At 43.6% G+C, this 19,020-nt stretch overlaps 1 long non-coding RNA gene across 1 annotated transcript in view; it reads right to left on the bottom strand.

Moving 5' to 3' along the window:
- Positions 1-345: 345 nt before the first annotated feature.
- The window catches only part of LOC106607394 (protein ELFN1), a 90,041-nt gene continuing 71,366 nt past the window's right edge, over positions 346-19,020 (bottom strand). Inside the window, exon 3 of the long non-coding RNA XR_001329190.3 lies at positions 346-5,289. This is a non-coding gene — a long non-coding RNA (protein ELFN1). The remainder of the gene's footprint in view (positions 5,290-19,020) is intronic.

The following is a 19,020-nucleotide window of genomic DNA, read 5'->3' as shown; positions in this document are numbered from 1 at the left end:
AATGTTCAGCAGAGCATTGGAAACATTGCCAATACTCCGATGGAAAAGGTGTTGTATTACAGGGTAGATTACATTTGAATATTTAGCTATACATGAAGAATGGTACAGTTGCTGAAATTCCTGGACTACAGAATATTATGAACATTTCATAGTTTGGTAGAACCGCTGAACTATCATAAAAACACGATTATGATGTGTGTGATACAAATAAGCAAGTTTTCTCATACGTTCAGGATTCCATACATTCAGGATTCATACATTCAGGATTCCATACATTCAGGATTCATACATACCTTGTTCAGAATTCAAAAGTAACAAAAGAACATAATGAAGATACTGATGGGTGCACCCTTCCCTTTATTTCACAGTACTTTGTCTGAAAGCAGGTAACATAGTATTAAGAAATGAAATAAAAACACTTTATTGTGCTCTTGTTTGTTTCTGGTGTACTTAAACAACAGCTTTTCACTGTTTTTTCCACCGGTTTCCCGACAATTCTAACTTTAATGAGACACAGAAGTGCTACAATATGCAGTATAAAAACATGTAGCTTACTTGCTAATTTATCTATAAATCTGACAGCTCTTGGAATCTATTGAAATGCATTTAGAAAAATTACATCAAATAAGGACTTGTCAACAATATCAACACTGAAAGAAAAACAAAGAAAATTACAGTCGCACACATATCCCAGAAATTTAAGGCGGTTGAAATAAGGACTCAGACAGCCAAGTTACCTCTTGTATCCACTCAAAAATAGTGTATAGATAATATACAAATCCAGCGGCAGAAGTTAAGTTCAGGCATTCATGGGATATTATTTAATAGTTAACCCAGGCATGTGGATATACCTCTGATAGGTGACTTCTAATTTACAAAAGTGTCATAACAGCCACACAGTATAGGAAAATATCCTTCAACAAGAGCCTTCAGTGAAACCAACAACTTCGCTGTTTTTTACTTTGTTGGCTGAGACAAATATAAAATATGATAAGTTATGGGAAATATATGAATTGAAAAAACAAGTAGAGTCAAAGGAAACTCGAGATTATGGTTGTAAATAGCAAATAAATAAAAAAATCGCTCAGAAATAAAATTAAAAAGCTGCCATATACAGATTTCATCATCTATATTGTACATTCATCCATCGGGCTATAGGACAGATATTCCAGTAAAGAATGTGAACTGCATTCTCAGCATTCTGCCTAAACAACAGGTGGGAAACTAAAGTTGCCTGTGGAAAATATTGGTAATATAAAGGTGAACGGTCAATTACCCTTTCAACAAAAGTAACTCTTAAAATGTTTTGGCTCTTTGAAACACAGTAGAACAAATTCAAATGAAATGCATATGGAACCTGATTTACTATGTTCACACATATCTAAGACCAGTGTTTCCCAACCCCCAACTGTATATATTTTTGTTGTAGCCCCGGACAACCACACCTGATTCTACTTATCAACTAATCATCAAGCCCTTGACAAGTTGAATCAGGGGTTTTTGTGCTGGGCTACAACTAAAATGTGTGCTGTTGGGGGTACTTGAGGACCAGAGTTGGGAAACACTTTCTTAGACCATGCAGAAAGAAAATGTTGTAAACACTTCAGCTTTTTCTACTTTGGTTCTAAAGATATGACTAATGGCTCACGATGCTGATGCCTAAGACAGACCATCAGCATCAGAATAATACAATGAACTGTCTATGTGGAATATTACACTTAGAAAATTCCAGCCTTTTAATATTGTGCAGTTTGTTTAGTGGCCTCTAAAATGTATTATGTGAAAGTGCTGTAAATAGGGGAAGGGAAAGTTAAGTGGTCTGGCTAAGATAATACCAATTATCTGACCAGTGTAATGTTTATCAGTTAGGGCACGGAAATCATTAGAAAACAAATAATGAGCTGTCTTTGAAATCCATGGGCTAAACCTGAATCAAACATACTTTTTTAAATCTTATTAACAGCAAACATTGCAGATATAGAAACTGTATCAGTACATAGTTCCATTGTAGAATTAAATATATGTGGGGAGAAAAAAATGTTCTTTTTCGTATGATTGTTCAGTAGTTCTTGAAGAAAAATATTGAGGTTTCAGTAGACATGTTTTTCAATATTTGTTACAGTATTTTCTCAAAGTACACAACAGCAAATCCACTGTCACAGGACTTGGCCATGCGATACCCAAATACCTATAATCCATTGCAACATATAATATGTATATTCTTAATTTGCAATATGTTTTCTTCTTGAAACGTTAGATAAATTCCCATAAATTCCATACATAATGTGACAAATTTAAGATGGTCATTTCCAAGGTGGTCATTTCCAAGGTTCTTTTCCTATTTTACTCACAGTCAAAATATGTTGCTATATATATGTTTAAGTAGTTGATCGCAATATGGAAGTATCCATCCAATCAATAGTGAGTTTCACATATAAGGTTTCTGTGTCATTTCTGAAAGTTGTGGTCCAGTAGAAAATACTTGGAGAGATTAAGATTTCTGTTGAGCAGATACACCTTTCCAGTAGTCTAAAATGTCATGCAGGTCCTCATCCTTGGCAAACTGCACTTTTTTACGTAGCGCATGCCCTGCAGCCATGTATTCGTCCTCGTCTTTGTGCCGTTTGCCGCGGAGTTTGAAGCGCTCCCAGATAGTGTGATGTGGTTTGCAGTAGTACTCAGGACTGGAGGAGTAGCTGAGGTTATGGTACTGAGGTGAGAGCGGAGAGTACGCCATATCTCTGGGACGTGGCCGAGTTAGGGGCTCCAGGATGGAAGGCTTGTGGCTTCCGGGCCCTTCCAGCTCCTCGATCTGCAGCTGGTGGCTGTCGGGATAGGAGTGCCTGTGCTCATTGTACTGCCTGATCTTCTCCGCCTCTGCCCTAAGGATGGCAGCGGCTGGCGTTACAGTGAGGATGGTCTCACCCGCTGGTGAGGTCTTCTCTATGTACTTGGACTCTGAGCGGTAAGGCCTTGGGCTCCGCATTGGACCTCCAGTGGCAGTGCTGGGCCGCTTTGGCGGGACATCCGAGGTGTGGTGCCTCTGTAACGAGTGGTGGTAGCTGTCCTTATACACCGGGGACAGGAAGCTAGACTTGCTCTGCGGCTGCTCTGATATTAGGACCAGCTGGGGCTCCTGGGTGGACACAGCTCCTGATTTCCCCCCTTGAAAAGATGTGGATTCTGACTTCAGAGCATCAATACAGTTGTTAATGATCTGATTGACCTTATCCACCTCTTTTGCAATGGTTGAAATCTCGGCCACTGACCCTTGGCTGTTCCCAGGCATGGACATCCCAGGCATGGACATCTCACACTCTCTGCGTTCATGGTGGTCCCCGGTTCCTCGCACCTCTATGTAACTTCCCTTGGCCATTTTAGGCGTGTCATCTCTTATCTCCTGCAGTTTGTACTGCTCCATTTCACTACCAGATGGTAGGTATGGCATGCGGGACATACTCTCCCCACCCATCATTTGCTTCTGTGACATCCTGGAAATGGTTCCCCCTTCGAGCTCTTGTCCATATTTTAGTTCAATTATACTTTTCTTTAGGCTGCCTGCCTTTTTGTGCTTTTCATCTTGCTGACGTTTTTTACGCAAGCAATAGTAGACCACCCCTAGGACAATCACCATACTAAAGAGACAACCTAGGATGGTCATAATGTAGTGGGTAGCTGTTGCATGGTTTTGTGATCTCTCTTTCCCATTCCAGGGTCCTGTGGAGACTGCCAGACAAGTATGATTGAATCTAAGATTATTCTTTATAGAAGCGACACAGTACGTGTATTCAGTATGGGGTTTCAGGTTTTTAAGTTCAATGTCCTCATTCTGAATTTTGAGGTTTTGAATATCAGTGAAAAAGCTGTTATTGTAGAGAACCAGGCTGTACATCTTCTTGAAGGGATGGGGGATCTGAACAGTGATGGTGGCACTTGTTTTAGAGACTTGCTTCAGCTTCATACTGGGTTTTACATCCACATGAATCACCGTTGGGTTGATACTCATACTCTCATCTGGCTCAGTTCCGGAGGGACAGTCCTCCAGCCCACAGGGAGTGTAGTCTGGTGGGAGTGTGGTGGTCTCAGGAGGCACAGGTATGTACGGCGTCACATAGTCATCTGTACACACAGTGGAGAGCATATGGAGGGCATTCCGAAAAGTCGGGTTGTTAGGGTTCTGGCTGAGCAGACTGTAGCCAGAGACACCTGATGGGGAGTCACAGACCATCCGTTCATTTGTCCTGTTGGGGAATGCAGAGAGCCACTTCACAAAGCCAAGTAGTTCACAGGAACAGTTGAAAGGGTTGGTGTAAAGCTCACAGGTAGTCAGTTTAGTCAGGCTGGTAAACGTGGTCCCATCTAGCTGCTGGATACGGTTCATGGAGAGGTCGATGTTTTCCAGGCTATAGCACTCCAAAAAGGCATTGGGTGTCACAGTCTCAATCAGGTTAGCCTGGAGGTAGAGGTACTGCAGCTTGCCCAAACCCCTGAGGATGCCCTCAGTAAGGTTACGGAGTTTGTTGAAGCCTAACTGAAGGACCTGTAAGTTGAACTGGGCAGAAAAGGCCCCATCATCTATGTAGTTGATCTCATTCTTGGTCAGGTTTAGGTAGGTCAGGTTGGCAAAGCGGCTGAGGGCAGAGAAATGGATACTTTTGATCTTGTTTTCATTGAGCCGAAGGTCCACAATGGTGCTGTTGATATGCGTGGGGATTGCCTCGTATGGAGGCTGGTTTTGGCTGCAGATGGCCAGCCACACAAAACCCTTCTCGCCTTCGATGAGCCAGCAGTCCCCATTGACTCTGCCTATATGGGTCAAATATACTATGGCTAAAGACCAGAAAAAGGCACTCATTACCATAGCTCCACCGCAGGCCATTGGTGCTCCTCTTGATGTCATGGGCAGGGCCCAAAAGCTCTAAGACGGGAACACCACTGTGGTTTCTAAAGATGCTGAACTGAACTCTTTGTAATCTAGCTGGACTTTCAAGTGTTCTCCTCCGTGAGGACAATCAATATATTGGCCTTCTGTCCAGGGAAGGATAATTCGGTCCCAATGTTCCAGCCATTTACAAAAAGATGTTGGGCGTGTGCATTTAGACCAGCATCCATCCAATGACTTTAGCCTGGAGTGAAGTTCTAGAGATGGTTCGCTGAGATTCAGTATTTCACCACCTCAGATTGTCTTGTGCTTATTTCCCCAGGGATAACATCGTTGATCGGTCTCATCCTATTGTGTCTTCCTCTGTCTTTCTTGCTGGGTCGCATTCATGGGCTCAGAGGAACTCCCTGTGAAGAAAAGAGAAGCAGGCACATGTTAGGGGAATCAATAACTGCTTGAATGTGAGGTTTGCAATTTGAATATAATCACATTTACACCACTAAATGTAAAAAGTATATATCTTTTGGCCAGAAATATTCAGAATGCAAAAAAACGTATTAGGTGAACAATAGGTAAGTAAAGAAATAAAAATAACAGTAAAAAGACAGTGAAAAATAACAGTATGGATCCAAGTAATCAAGACACATTTTTGTTTTGCACATTAAGTAGAAATAGTAAATATCATTTTAAAGGCAAAATAGGATGAATGTGTATGCTTCCTCTTTCATTGCCATCCAATTATTTTGTCCACAATTTCAGAGGTTCTTTGCGTTCCCTGTGGCATATTGCTATTAAAGGAAACCTTTGGCCAATTACCACTTGACAGGTTGGGGAAAGCAGGGTCCCTATTATCACATCATTAACCTGGGGACTGTCAAACACAACTGAGTCCAACTAATGTTTAGATGCAGCATTAAATGAATTAATTACACTGCACCATACTGAAATGTTCCTTTGAAACTGTCTTCTCGAGAACCTTCTAGATGTTTTAATTTGACAACAGAAATAGAACATTAATGTCTTTCATTGCCATGGATGTATCTCTTAAACATCTTACGGTAACTACTGAGGATACAAACCGTGAACCAAAAATAGCAAACTGTTCATTGTCAATTTAACCTTGTCAGATAGCTCCCCCGGGAAATTGCAGTGTTCCATTGGGTCTGGTTAAATCATTTGACCCAATCAATTTTATCAGCAACAAAAAAGACACAGCACACAGACAGTCCAAACAGCCCAAGGTTTCCGAATAAAGTTGATAGCTACATGAGAACACCTTGGAACTGGGTGTGTAGCCTACAGATCCTGGTTTTATGGAGAGGTATTAATGAATTATTAATCATAAACAGCAGGTGACCTCAGCATGGGAGGTGCTGATAGGAAGGAAAGTCAAATGTTTAAGTATATGAGTCATTCTCGTAATAGTCTTAGGTATTAACTTGGACCACGGTCAACCAGCACAGCCGTGGTCATAATCAGCAGCAGTGGCCAGCGAGGAACACTGAGACACTTTGTCTTCCTGGAACAATACTTTTGTGTTTGGACTATGAATTGCATACACTATTTCCATTCAAAGAACTACCTTATAACTTTGATATTCCCACCATACTAAATGATGATTATTTTTCCATTTCTTAATGGATTTCATTGTGCTGAAAATAAAAAATTATGGGATAGGCTACTGCACGTGCCAATTACGATATTGATTTCTATGTTATGACTGCATGCCAAATATAAAAGTATTTGTTCTGCTTTTTGAGAATAAGAACTGAGGCTACAAAATGCCTATGGAGGAATGAAAATGATTTACTGCATGCCAGACATTTCAGAGTGAGAGGGGAAACACTTCATCTGCATTCACTAATGTGTAGTTGTCACGAATCCCACCGAAGGTGGCTCCCCTGCCTGCTCGGGCGGCGCTCGGCGGTCGTCGTCGCCGACCTACTAGCCGCCGCTGATCCTTTTTTCTTTTTCGTTTGGTTTGTCTTATTGGTTGCACCTGTTCCTCATTTGTCTTTTGATTTTGGTTATTTAAGCCGGGTTAGCCCGCCCAGTGTTGTGCGGGATTATTTAGCGTCAGGTTTTGTTTTGTATTTGGATGTGCTGGCGATCTACTACTGTTCTATTTTCATGCATGCTGTGCACCTGTTGTTTGGGCACTTTGCATTTTTCACGCCCGTTGTGTTGGCGTCGATCGTGTTGTGTTTTTATTGAATAAACACACAGTTCCTCACCTCTGCTCTCTGCGCCTGACTCCTACCACCACTCCTAGCAACGACTGACAGAAGTCAATACATCTTGCTGACCCAACGCCTACAGTATACTTCATTGTCAGTGGCACCTAGTATTGCTTTTTTATCCAAACCTGAGCCACTTAACTAGCTTTCAAATCAGATTGGACTCAGTCAGTTATTCATTGTTCATTGTTAAAATTCAATATGATGGCAAACATAGCCACAGGAGGAACACTCACCACCAAGGCAGGGGTCTCAGCTCAAAGCGATTAATTACATGTTCTCTTCTCCGGTCCACTTAAAGCAGCCCAGACATCTCTGAGGGAGATATTTGTTTAAACCTCACAGAGATGTGTAGGCTACTGTACAGAACAACACCCGGTACCTCATCTGCCATGCTTACTGCTGTCACACTTGAATATTTCTAAGAACAATGAGAATCAAGAAGACAACCAACCTCTAACCGGCAAAGACAGAGAGGGATTTGTGTATATTCATAATTTAACAAAGCCAATGAGAGCTGTTTCAATTATGAAAATTATGTTTATGAGAAGTAATTTCTTTTCCATATTATACATATTAAGACCTGGAAGGATTCCTACTGTAGATAACGTTTTTTTTTTAAGAAAGCAAATCAAATTTTAATCCAATCGAATACAATATATTAGAAATGCAAGTCACTGTTCGAGAAATGGTACTTGTGGACTTCCCTTAAGTAACATCAAATATTCAACTCTTCTAGATCCGGGGACTTTGTTATTACAGCCAATAAGTCATTGTGAATGGTGTGGGAGTGACTGACCATGAAAGTGGGCTGGAAACTCAAGTGATGGATAGGTTAATCATAGAGGACAGCAGTTGAATACTTTAAACCCAGAGGTATGTGGTGTGCACCCTCATCACTAGCCTCTCTTAGCCCTCTGATGCAGCTGCTGACACAGGCCAGGAAGTGGATGTGTTGCCTTGTGGGAGGCCACAGAGGGTGAGAAGAAAGGGGTCCCTAGGTGGTAGAGGACATGGGTCTTTACATTTTTTTAATTTAACCTTTATTTAACTAGGCAAGTCAGTTAAGAACAAAATCTTATTTTCAATGGTGGCCAAGGAACAGTGGGTTAACTGCCTTGTTCAGGGGCAGATAATCATGTTGCTACAACAGGATAATTGTGACAGTTTATTGCAGAGGGAATACACTTCAAATTGGAACCGTGGACCTAAGGTCATTCCAGCAGTCTGTTGACCTTTCGTGTGGTCTGCCCACCACACTCCAATTAGGCCTAAACAAATGGTGTGTTGCCATCTAGCATTGCTATCATAAATGAGGAAGTGAGCATATGTTTTCAGGAAGTCAAAATAACTAACAGCCATACCATGATCTCTAGGGCACAATACGGAACTGTTCATATTCAAAAACAAAACTGTCCACATTCCATAAACTAAAGGACAATATGAATACAATTTCCATTGTTTAGTATCCTCTTACCGCACAGTGTACATGATGCTGGCTTGATTCTAATGGGAATCACTGATAATAGAGGAAGTATGTCCATTGTTCAACATAAACCTATTCAGGACTACACTGGTCAGCGTGTTTGCACATAAGTGCTGATTGGGACAGAAACAGGGTTGTTGAGGCTAAGATTCATCGCTATGTATTACTGACACAGTCATCAGTCAGTGGAAACGTTCCAGTGTTTTCATCTTCTCAATATGTTCTACCTTGAAAAGAACATTTGTTATATCCGTGCAATGATTCATTATACGCTTAGCACCTTTCATTCAAATCACTTCAAGCTCAGTTACAGCAGTGTAATATGTAATATGCATTTTCCATTTTAATTGAGATGTTTAAGCCCAACTAAAACAAAAGAGTGGAGCCATTCGTAGAGCTGTCTTGTATGGGGGGAAAGCATACTGTGGCTATGGATGAGTTCTGACAGTAAATGTGTACCATTGGATCGGAGGGAGCAGTGCTGAAGTAACCTACTGAGGGACTGTTTGTTTTGCTTGGATTTGTATGAGCCCTGAGGGAGAGATTACACACAAATCTAAAGCCCAGCTTTGTCTACTCGTGCCTGTGTTATGTGTGAATCGTAAACCCGATACATTTGAATACTAAATAAGGAAGCACACTGTAATACAGCACAGTAGCAAACTGGGTTGTCTCCCATTCTCATATTTCTGCACCCTCACCATTCCCATACACAATCTGTCCCCATACATACCAAAGATCCTCCATTTTGGGTATGCATTTTGTGGGGGACTTCGAAGCAGTGTTACAATAATTTACTTGGTTTCCATTGAGCTTGGGGATGTCTTGAGGCAGTAATATGCTGTGAGCTGCTCAACATAAAATGTTAGGTGGATGTTTGGGTTTGACAGGTTTCTATAAGGCTGGGGCCGTGCCGGCCCACTCACATCACTGTGTTCCACTGCTGTATGACATGGTCACCAGAGGAGGCTGGTAGGAGGAGCTATAGGAGGATGGGCTCATTGTAAAGACTGGAATGGAATAAATCAAATCAAATCAAAGTTTATTTGTCACGTGCGCCGAATACAACAGGTGTAGACCTTACAGTGAAATGCTTACTTACAGGCCCTAACCAACAGTACGTATTAGGTGAACAATAGATAAGTAAAGAAATAAAAACAACAGTAAAAAGACAGTGAAAATAACAGTAGCGAGGCTATCTATATACAGTAGTGGAACTGTATTAAACACATGAAACATGTGGAATCCGTTCCATTGATTCAATTCCAGGCATTACAATGAGCCCGTCCTCCTATAGCTCCTCCCACCAGTCTCCACTGATGACCACACTTTATGTGGAGCACTCTTTTAATGTCTGTCCATTGAAACTAGAGGATTTTGTTCGCACTGAAAAGGACTGTGCCCGTTGGCTGAAAAAATGCATGTGGCCCAGATTTTAATCAAAAGCACATTAAGACTGCCTTTTTTGAGTACATGGATGGCATCTGTCCAAAGTATTTAAGTGACATTTAGTTTAGCATACCTCTTTCCCACTATATCATGGGCATGGTAAAGTGGGTGGAGTCGCTCTGTCACCTGCTAACCTAGACACTGAACAAGGAAGTACACTGTGCACCTCCATACACTATGTGGAACGCTCTGCAAGGAAATGCCAAAGGCTACCACTACAAAACCACCTACCACAAAAGTGCATTTACCAAGGGGCATTCAAATATAATCACTTTTTAAACCCTCTGAAAGAAAGAAGGTTCCCGTTTGGAAACCCAAACCAAATGTTCCATGAAATGAATATGAAAAGTATGGCTCTGGGAAATATCTGGCGAGGCGAAACTTTTTAAAGAGAAAATTGTCTCTTATCATTGTCCCCTTTTTCTCTGACCTTTATCGTAAATACTGGCTGGCAGTGTCTGAGAGCCGTTCTGACCCGTTCTCAGCTCTCTCTTAGCATGGTGTTGTTTCAGGACCCCTTTAGGTGTTACATGGAAGTTGAAGTTAAACCTGAAAAGACTTTCTATCATTAATAATGCATAGAGGGGTTTGTTTGTCCGCTGTGACTCACTCCAGTGGGCTCCTCATTAATTCCACCACCGCTACTGCGGTCCACAGCATAAATTACAACCCTGCTAGTTTGCCTCGTTAGAGTAACCCGCTGTTGCATATGAATGTTAGTGATTTAGTAAACTACCTTTTGCATAAACAAACCTCTCATCATACATTCAGGTTTAGTGTCTCCGAGTGCTTTAATGCCACCCTGGTACCTATATGCTTAACCAACAAATACTGCAGTGCTAACTAATAAAAAGAGCTTGGATGTCACGCTCTGACCATAGAGAGATTTTTATTCTCTATGTTGGTTAGGTCGGGGTGTGACTAGGGTGGGTAATCTAGGTTGTTTTATTTCTATGTTGGCCTGGTATGGTTCCAAATCAGAGGCAGCAGTTTATCGTTGTCTCTGATTGGGGATCATATTTAGGCGGCCATTTCCCCACTGTGTTTTGTGGAATCTTATTTTGAGTAAGTGCATGTAGCATCTCTGTCGTCACGGTTTGTTGTTTGTTTCCTTTTGTTTTATTCGTTTCTTTAAATAAAAGATGTGGAACTCAGAGCACGCTGCGCCTTGGTCCGTCTCTACACACAATCGTGACAGAAGATCCCACCACCCACGGACCAAGCAGCGTGCCCAGGAGGAGCAGGGATCCTGGGCCTGGGAGGAAAGCCAGGAGTGGAGGACATCCTGGACTTGGGACAAAATAATGGCAGGAGACAAAAGCCTGCCATGGAAGCAGGCGGAAGCAGCGAAGGAGGAGAATCGACGACATCGGGGCTCGCGGCCACAACATAGGCCCAAGAAGCAGCCCTTCCAAAAAATGTTTTGGGGGGGAACACGGGGTGGTCGGCGACGCTGAGGGGTGAGTTAGAGACCATGGAGGAAGTGATGGATAGATTGAGAGAGAGTGAACGGAGGGGTGAAATAGAGACCTTCGAGGAGTGATTGGCGAAATGTGAAGAGAGTGAAGCGGAAGAGCTGTTGGTTTGGCTGGGGAGGCAAGACATTCGCCCTGATGAGCGTGTTAGCCGTCCGATGCCACCTGTGTCAGCTCCCTGTATTCGTCCTGAGGAGCGTGTCATCTGTCCGGTACCATCTGTGCCGGCTCCACGCACCAGGTCTCCAGTGCGCCTCCATAGCCCAGTACGTCCTGTGGCAGCTCTCCGCATTCGCTTTGAGGAGCCTGTCATTGTTCCGGTACAATGTGTGCTGGTTCTATGGACCGTGTCTCCAGTGCGCCTCCACAGCCCAGTGCGTCCAGTGCCAGCCCCCCGCACTTGCCCTGCGAAGGTTGTCATCTGTCCAGGACACGTTGTACCAGCTCTACGCTCCAGACCTCCAGTGCGCCTCCACAGCCCAGTACGTCCTGTGCCAAACCCCCACACTTGCCGTGCGAAGGTTATCATCTGTCCAGGACACATTGTGCCAGCTCTGCGCTCCAGACATCCAGTGCGCCTCCACAGCCCGGTACGCCCTGTGCCAGCTCCACGCAACAGGCCTCCAGTGCATCTTCACAGTCCAGTACGTCCTCTGCCATCTCCCCGCACTCGTCCTGAGGTGCGTGTCACCAGTTCGGTGCCACCTGTACCGGCCCCACGCATTAGGCCTCCAGTGCGCCTTCCCAGTCCAGAGCCTCCGGCGACGGTTCCCAGTCCAGAGCTTCCGGCGACGGTTCCCAGTCCAGAGCTTCCGGCGACGGTTCCCAGTCCAGAGCTTCCGGCGACGGTTCCCAGTCCAGAGCTTCCGGCGACGGTTTCCAGTCCAGAGCTTCTGGCGACGGTTCCCAGTCCAGAGCTTCCGGCGACGGTTCCCAGTCCAGAGCTTCCGGTGACGGTTCCCAGTCCAGAGCTTCCGGCGACGGTCCATAGTCCGGAGCCTCCAGAGGCGGTCCACAGTCCGGAGCCTCCAGAGGCGGTCCACAGTCCGGAGCCTCCAGAGGCGGTCCACAGTCCGGAGCCTCCAGAGGCGGTCCACAGTCCGGAGCCTCCAGAGGCGGTCCACAGTCCGGAGCCTCCTGAGAGGGTCCACAGTCCGGAGCCTCCTGCAACGGTCCACAGGCCGGAGCCCTCCTCTGCGCCAATGCCCAGTCCAGCTCCATGGCCGGAGCCTTCCTCTGCGCCGGTGCCAAGTCTACGCATGGTGTCCAGTCCCGCTCCAAGGCCAGAGCCTTCCTCTGCGCCAGTGCCCAGTCCAGGCACGGCGGCCAACTCAGCTCCATGGCCGGAGCCTTCCTCTGCGCCGAGGCCCAATCCGGGCACGGCATTCTACCCGGCTCCAAGGCCGGACCCGTGGTCTGGGCAGGGCCAAAGTCCCGCACCAGAGCCGCCACCGATGGGGGCGGATCCAAGAGCGGAGTGGGTACTTCGCCCCGCACCGGAGCCACCACCGATGCTAGATGCCCACCCGGACCCTCCCTTATAGAGTCAGGTTTTGCGGCCAGAGTCCGCACCTTTGGGGGGGGGGTACTGTCACGCCCTGACCATAGAGAGCTTTTTATTCTCTATGTTGGTTAGGTCGGGGTGTGACTAGGGTGGGTAATCTAGGTTGTTTTATTTCTATGTTGGCCTGGTATGGTTCCCAATCAGAGGCAGCCGTTTATCGTTGTCTCTGATTGGGGATCATATTTAGGCAGCCATTTCCCCACTGTGTTTTGTGGAATCTTATTTTGAGTAAGTGCATGTAGCATCTCTGTCGTCACGGTTTGTTGTTTGTTTCCTTTTGTTTTATGAGTTTCTTTAAATAAAAGATGTGGAGCATGCTGCGCCTTGGTCCGTCTCTACACACAATCATGACATTGGAGATGGTGGGAAAAGAACAACCAACATTGGAATCCATGTGTATGCATTAGTTTCACCTAAATCAAATCAAACGTTGTTATTTGTCACATACATGTGTTTAGCAGATGTTATTGCTGGTGTAGTGAAATGCTTGTAAAACGTGTCACATACTAAAAATGAGTTTAAGGCAGTTAGGGCAGCATAGCATGTTCGTCCTCATAAGAGCCTATAGGTCTATTTGCAGCCCTGGTCTCTTTCCCCATTGGCAGCAATCTCCATTGGCAGCAATCCCCATTGGCAGCAATCTCTATGGTCCAGTGGTAGTGTAGCCCTGAGGGCAGTAGGCCAGAACACCCAGGGCATCAGAGCCAAGCTCCTCTCCCAGTGGACACCCAGGCAGCCCAGGCAGCCATTCCCCAGTCTACTTGTTCCCATTGGGGCCCTGCTGCATACAGGGTAATGATGGATTTTCTTGTCATCCCCTATGAACAACTAATGACACCCTGATTCAATGGTCATACATTAAGTTGTTGTAAATTCCCACTGTTCTGCTTGCTCAGGGCACTTTCATACACTTACATAGCTACACTTTCTGCATTGAATATGTTATTGATGGATTTTATGAGAGAGATACTGAATTCTCCATAAGCAGTCAGCGTTGAGGAAATACTTTTTTCAATTGATGTTTAACTCAAGAGTGTAGATGCTATTTGATCTTTGTTGTAAGTAGTTGCCTTCAAAGTTCCTACAATTAACATATTGGGGCAATACATAGACCCAATGTTTACCATATGACAACTGACATAACACAGCGTAACTGTGAGGCCAACTAGCATTACTGTTTGATAGGAGGGGGCAGACAAGGGTGCTTCGGAAGCTGAGAGCTCATGTTACCTTGAAGGGAAGTCTTTCAATGCACTGAATTCAAGTCTGTGATTGCGAGACCGGCTTCTACTCTCATATGCCGAGCCTCTGGGGTTCTCTCCTCCGCAGCGGCGAGCCAGGGCTTCAAGGCAAAGACATGACAGAATCTCCCATAAGCCTTGTGGATGAAACAGATACAGTAACAAGTGCAACTGTCTCCCAATGAGGTATACTGTATGTAAAGCTGTCATACTGTATCCTATCTCTCTCTCTCTGTCTCCCACAGTCTCTCTGTCTCTCTGTCTCTCTTTCTCACTATCTCTCTTTCAATGTCTCTCACTGTCTCTCTCTCTTTCTGTATCTCTCTCTCTGTCTCTGTCTCTCCCTCTCTCTTGCTCTCTCGGAGGAAAACACACATTTGCAAATTGTATTAGACAGCCTGTATTGGTCAGAAGGACACAGCGAGACTGGATTCTCAGTTTAATCTGGTCATGTCTGTACTGCTATATATAGTCATGTTATCTCCCTCTCATGTCTATGTGTCCAAGGCCTCACCCCCCCGTCTCTGCTGTTCGTCTTTATATCTTGCTCCGTCTTTCTCTTTCGGATGGTGCCGGTGCCTCAGTCCCCTGAGACCGTCCTCATCCCTCCCAATGACTGCCCTTTATTTGATGTCATTGAAAATGCATGCGCTTCTTGCTGGGAAAGAATGAAAAAGGTAAAGATGGGCAAATAGAAGTGGAGAATCAATTGAGCTGAAATGGAACTGCTTATCTTGGGGAAGAAAAACATTGTGCTCACTGAGGTACTGAATTGCTTTGGAGACAAAGGGAGGAGGTGGATGCATGCTTCAGCTATATCCAAGGATATTAAAGTCATGCATTAATTACTAAAAGGAATATTGCCTGGAATTGCCTGGAATGTTCTCCCTAGCCCCCAATCCTGTTTGTTTGGAAATGTGCTTGCTTCCTTTGTGGCATCAATGGCATACTTTGTGGACATGCCAAGCCTCTTCAGAAAAAGGGCCTCGTACAGGAGCACAGACAGCTGCAAGGCACTGCACACTAATGAGTTTATATCTAACTTTACTTCCCTGATAAGTGAGGGGTATTGTGCCGCAGCTCTGTGATTTGAATTGTTTTTCAGACAAAGCCCTTTTCTTTCCCCATGACAATTGGAGTCGCCTCATATAAATTCATCCAGGAAAAGCTTTCACAATGGTATTTATCTCAATGGAAAAGAATGAATGTCACCGCAGTGATCAAAAACGTGACGAAAACGAATAAAGGAAATAAGTAATGATTAAGTTGTGTATGTGGAGATGCACACAATTTCCAGGTTCGTGCTCTCAACGTGCTCTTCAGACATTCTTTGAAACCACTTGAAATGCAGTACTCCTGACCTTCTACAGCAGGGGCAGAAAAGGACATGTAGCAAGAACTATACCAGTTTTCTTAATGTTTTGCTAGATTGTTTTTCAGTGTTGTCACATACGGTATATCCTGTGGTGGTGTTGGGGGATGGTGGTTGTGGTGGAATGACACGCTTGTACTATGTATGGACAGTGCACTACAAACCAACTAACAACTTCAGCATGATGGACAGCAGCAAGGGAAAATGGTCAACCAATGCATAAAGACGTAGGATCTTAATTTGAGTCAGTTTTCTACAGCAGGAACATAATCCTGCAGCAACAGGAAATGTGGATTATTATGTGGATTATAATTAATCTATATTTTTGTAGGGGTTGATACATTTTTCGTAAGGGAAAATCAAGTCTGAAATTTCAAAGTGGCAATTACAATCTTCAGAAGCCTTTTTAAACCTGAAATACACTACACGTTTTACATTTTCTGCATTGCAGGAACGTTCTCCTGCATTGCAGGAACGTTCTCCTGCAACTGGGTGATCAAATTAAGATCTTGCATCTGTATGAAGTGCTGGAAGAAGGAAGTAAGGCTGCGTTTACACAGGCAGCCCAATACTGATATTTTGTCCAATTGTTGGCAAAGAGCTGATCTCATTGTTCAAAAGACCAATTAGTAGAAAAAGATCAGAATTGTGCTGCCTGTGTAAACGCAGCCTTACACAACTCTTTCCCACAGGGGGAATCCTAAAGAGCAACAGTTATCCTTTCATCAGGATGTAATATATGTAAATGTTGACCATTTGTGCGGAATCTATTTCAAATGCATATCTACTGGGAAAGCACTTTTTAAGTTGCTGAAAACAGCTCCACTTGCCCCACCCAAATGAGGGTGAAACTGTGCATACCCTTTTGCATGCCTGTTTCCATCTCCCCCCAGCTAATTACTCTAAATAGCCAATTAGCCACATATATTAGCATTTCATACATCCACCTCCGTCATAAATCTAGCTTAAGTGTAGTGTATTTGGTCATTTTCAAGGTAGAACATTTGCTTAAATAGTGAATGATTGGGCTAATTAAGAGCTTAAGGGCCAAGGGTTGAGGTCAACTATGTAAGTCCAGACCTCGAGAATTTGAATTTGACACAAATGTTCTATTCTACAACAGGCTATTTGGTATTCCTGACAGTGTGATGCTTTGTAAAACTTTAAATGACTTACTGCTCTGGCATCTCTTGTAAATTCCCAATACCACACTCAATTGTTCTTCAGTGGATCGAGTCCTTCCACAGGCTGATGACCTAGTACGATTCTCACCTTTCCAGGGAGCAAAAAATCTCATTACAAAGCACAAACTCCATTCTGGATGGCCCTTTAAAAAAAAATGATAAGCCATGGAGAATGGCTTAGAATTACAGTGTGCACTGATGGAAGCAGTAGCCTTAATGGATAGAGCTTTTAGAGCTAAAGTCATATCCAAGGTGGAGTTATTGGGAACTGCGGTATGAAAGCACTTCGGACAGTTTGCTCAGTTGGTACTATGAGCAAAAAAACTAAAATATAATGGTCTGAAACTGTAGATCTAATATACAAAACCTTCCTTTAACAACATTCATTGGTTTGCAACATAAACAAACTAAAAAGTTATGGATTTGTCCCAACAATAATTGTGCAATATGCCACAGACTTGTATTGAGTAAACTTGTAGAAAATTAAATTATACTAAAGCCTATTACAAACCGACAAACCAATTGAGGTATTGTCAGAATTGTCTAAACCAACAACAGTAGAACGAATCCAATGAGAAAACAATTAGGTTGTAGACAGCCTGTATTTGTCATAAGAACAAGGAGAGCACAACCAACACTTACAGTTTAATTTAATTCCGTTCATGTAAGAGTAAGATACAACTTGGGATAATACCTGCAGGTTTTATTGCAATTTTCCAGACCATCAACTCAGCACTCACTTCTCTGGCCTTTGAGCCCACCAGCTGCCGGTAGGCAGGAGGATGTATGCCGACACCTCTTCTGCTGCTGACTCAAGACATGGCAGGCTAAACTGGGATCTACTGTACAGTCTTACATGGATAGTTCACCCAAATTATGAAATTACATATTGGTTTCCTTACGCTGTAAGCAGTCTTTGGACAAGGTTTGGCAGCAACCCATGCTTTGGTTTAGTTTCCCTGGCATTCTTTCCAACGTTTTAGCATTTGTGGCACAAATCCCATTCAAGTCATGGTACTGATATTAGCATTTTTCGCACAATGTATTCAAATAATCTATGTGACTTTGTTAAGCTTCACAATCAATTTCGATACTTTCGTGTGATTTGGACATGATGCGCAAAAAAATGATGATATCGGTACCATGACTTGAATGGGATTTGTGCCAAAAATGCTAAAAGGTTAGCATTTAGAAATGGTACCAGGGAAATAAAACCAAAGCATGGATTCCTGTCATACCTTGTCCATAGACTACTTACAGGGTAAGAAAACCAATGTGTCATTTTGTATTTTAAGTGAACTATCCCTTTAAGTGTGACGCTAGACGGAGCACATATTGTAAAGCCTGAGTGTTTGTATTGACATGTTCCGTTTGCCTGCTGCACCGTCCTGCTGCTGTTGTCAGTACATGTTGTGTCATACTGTATATAGGGGCTGTCTGTGAGGTAAAATCAGTGCATGAAGTTCACGTCTGCTAACTATGCGTGTACAGGAACAACGGCACTAATTTCCTCTTCTTGTCAATTACTTTGCTCTGCCAACGCAGCTTTCTACCCCACCAATTAACCTTCTGAAACCGAGTGGAGTTCCTCAATCAAATTATGCCGTGGGAGAACCAGGGTTCTGAGTGACAGCTAACCCTGCCTCAGCACTCTCATTAAGAGGATATAAGCAGAATGATTCACTGTCTCCTCCTTTTTCTCTACTCAAGTCCATCAAATTACACGTAAACTTTTTTATCCGTCCAGGAACCTGTGAGGTTACATGGCGTGTTTAGGGACAGAACACTGACACTGTGTGATATCCAGCTTGGCCAAAAACAAATGTCAGCGTGGCCAAAAACAGATTGGTGGGAGACATAGAACACCTGGGGGCCTGAGCTTAAAGGTCATGAACAGTCAAAATCATGTTTTTCATGAAATTGGATGATATTTGAAGGAAACCAGATTAAAATATGATGACCAAAGTATGAAAAATGACTGTTGCTTCTACATTGACAAAGTTTGATCATAAAGTTACCGGTCCCCTCCCCCATGTCAAACACTTTGAATCATTATTAAGGGGACAAGGTGACATCACCTTAACTCTCATTTTAATACACCAATGGTAACATGATATTCTCTTACCTAAT

Source organism: Salmo salar, chromosome 06 (genome assembly GCF_965601325.2).
Source record: "Salmo salar chromosome 06, fSalSal1, whole genome shotgun sequence".
NCBI classification, from domain to species: Eukaryota; Metazoa; Chordata; class Actinopteri; order Salmoniformes; family Salmonidae; genus Salmo; species Salmo salar.
The sequence above is the reverse complement of the archived record's forward strand: the minus strand, read 5'-3'. Positions and strand labels throughout refer to the sequence as shown.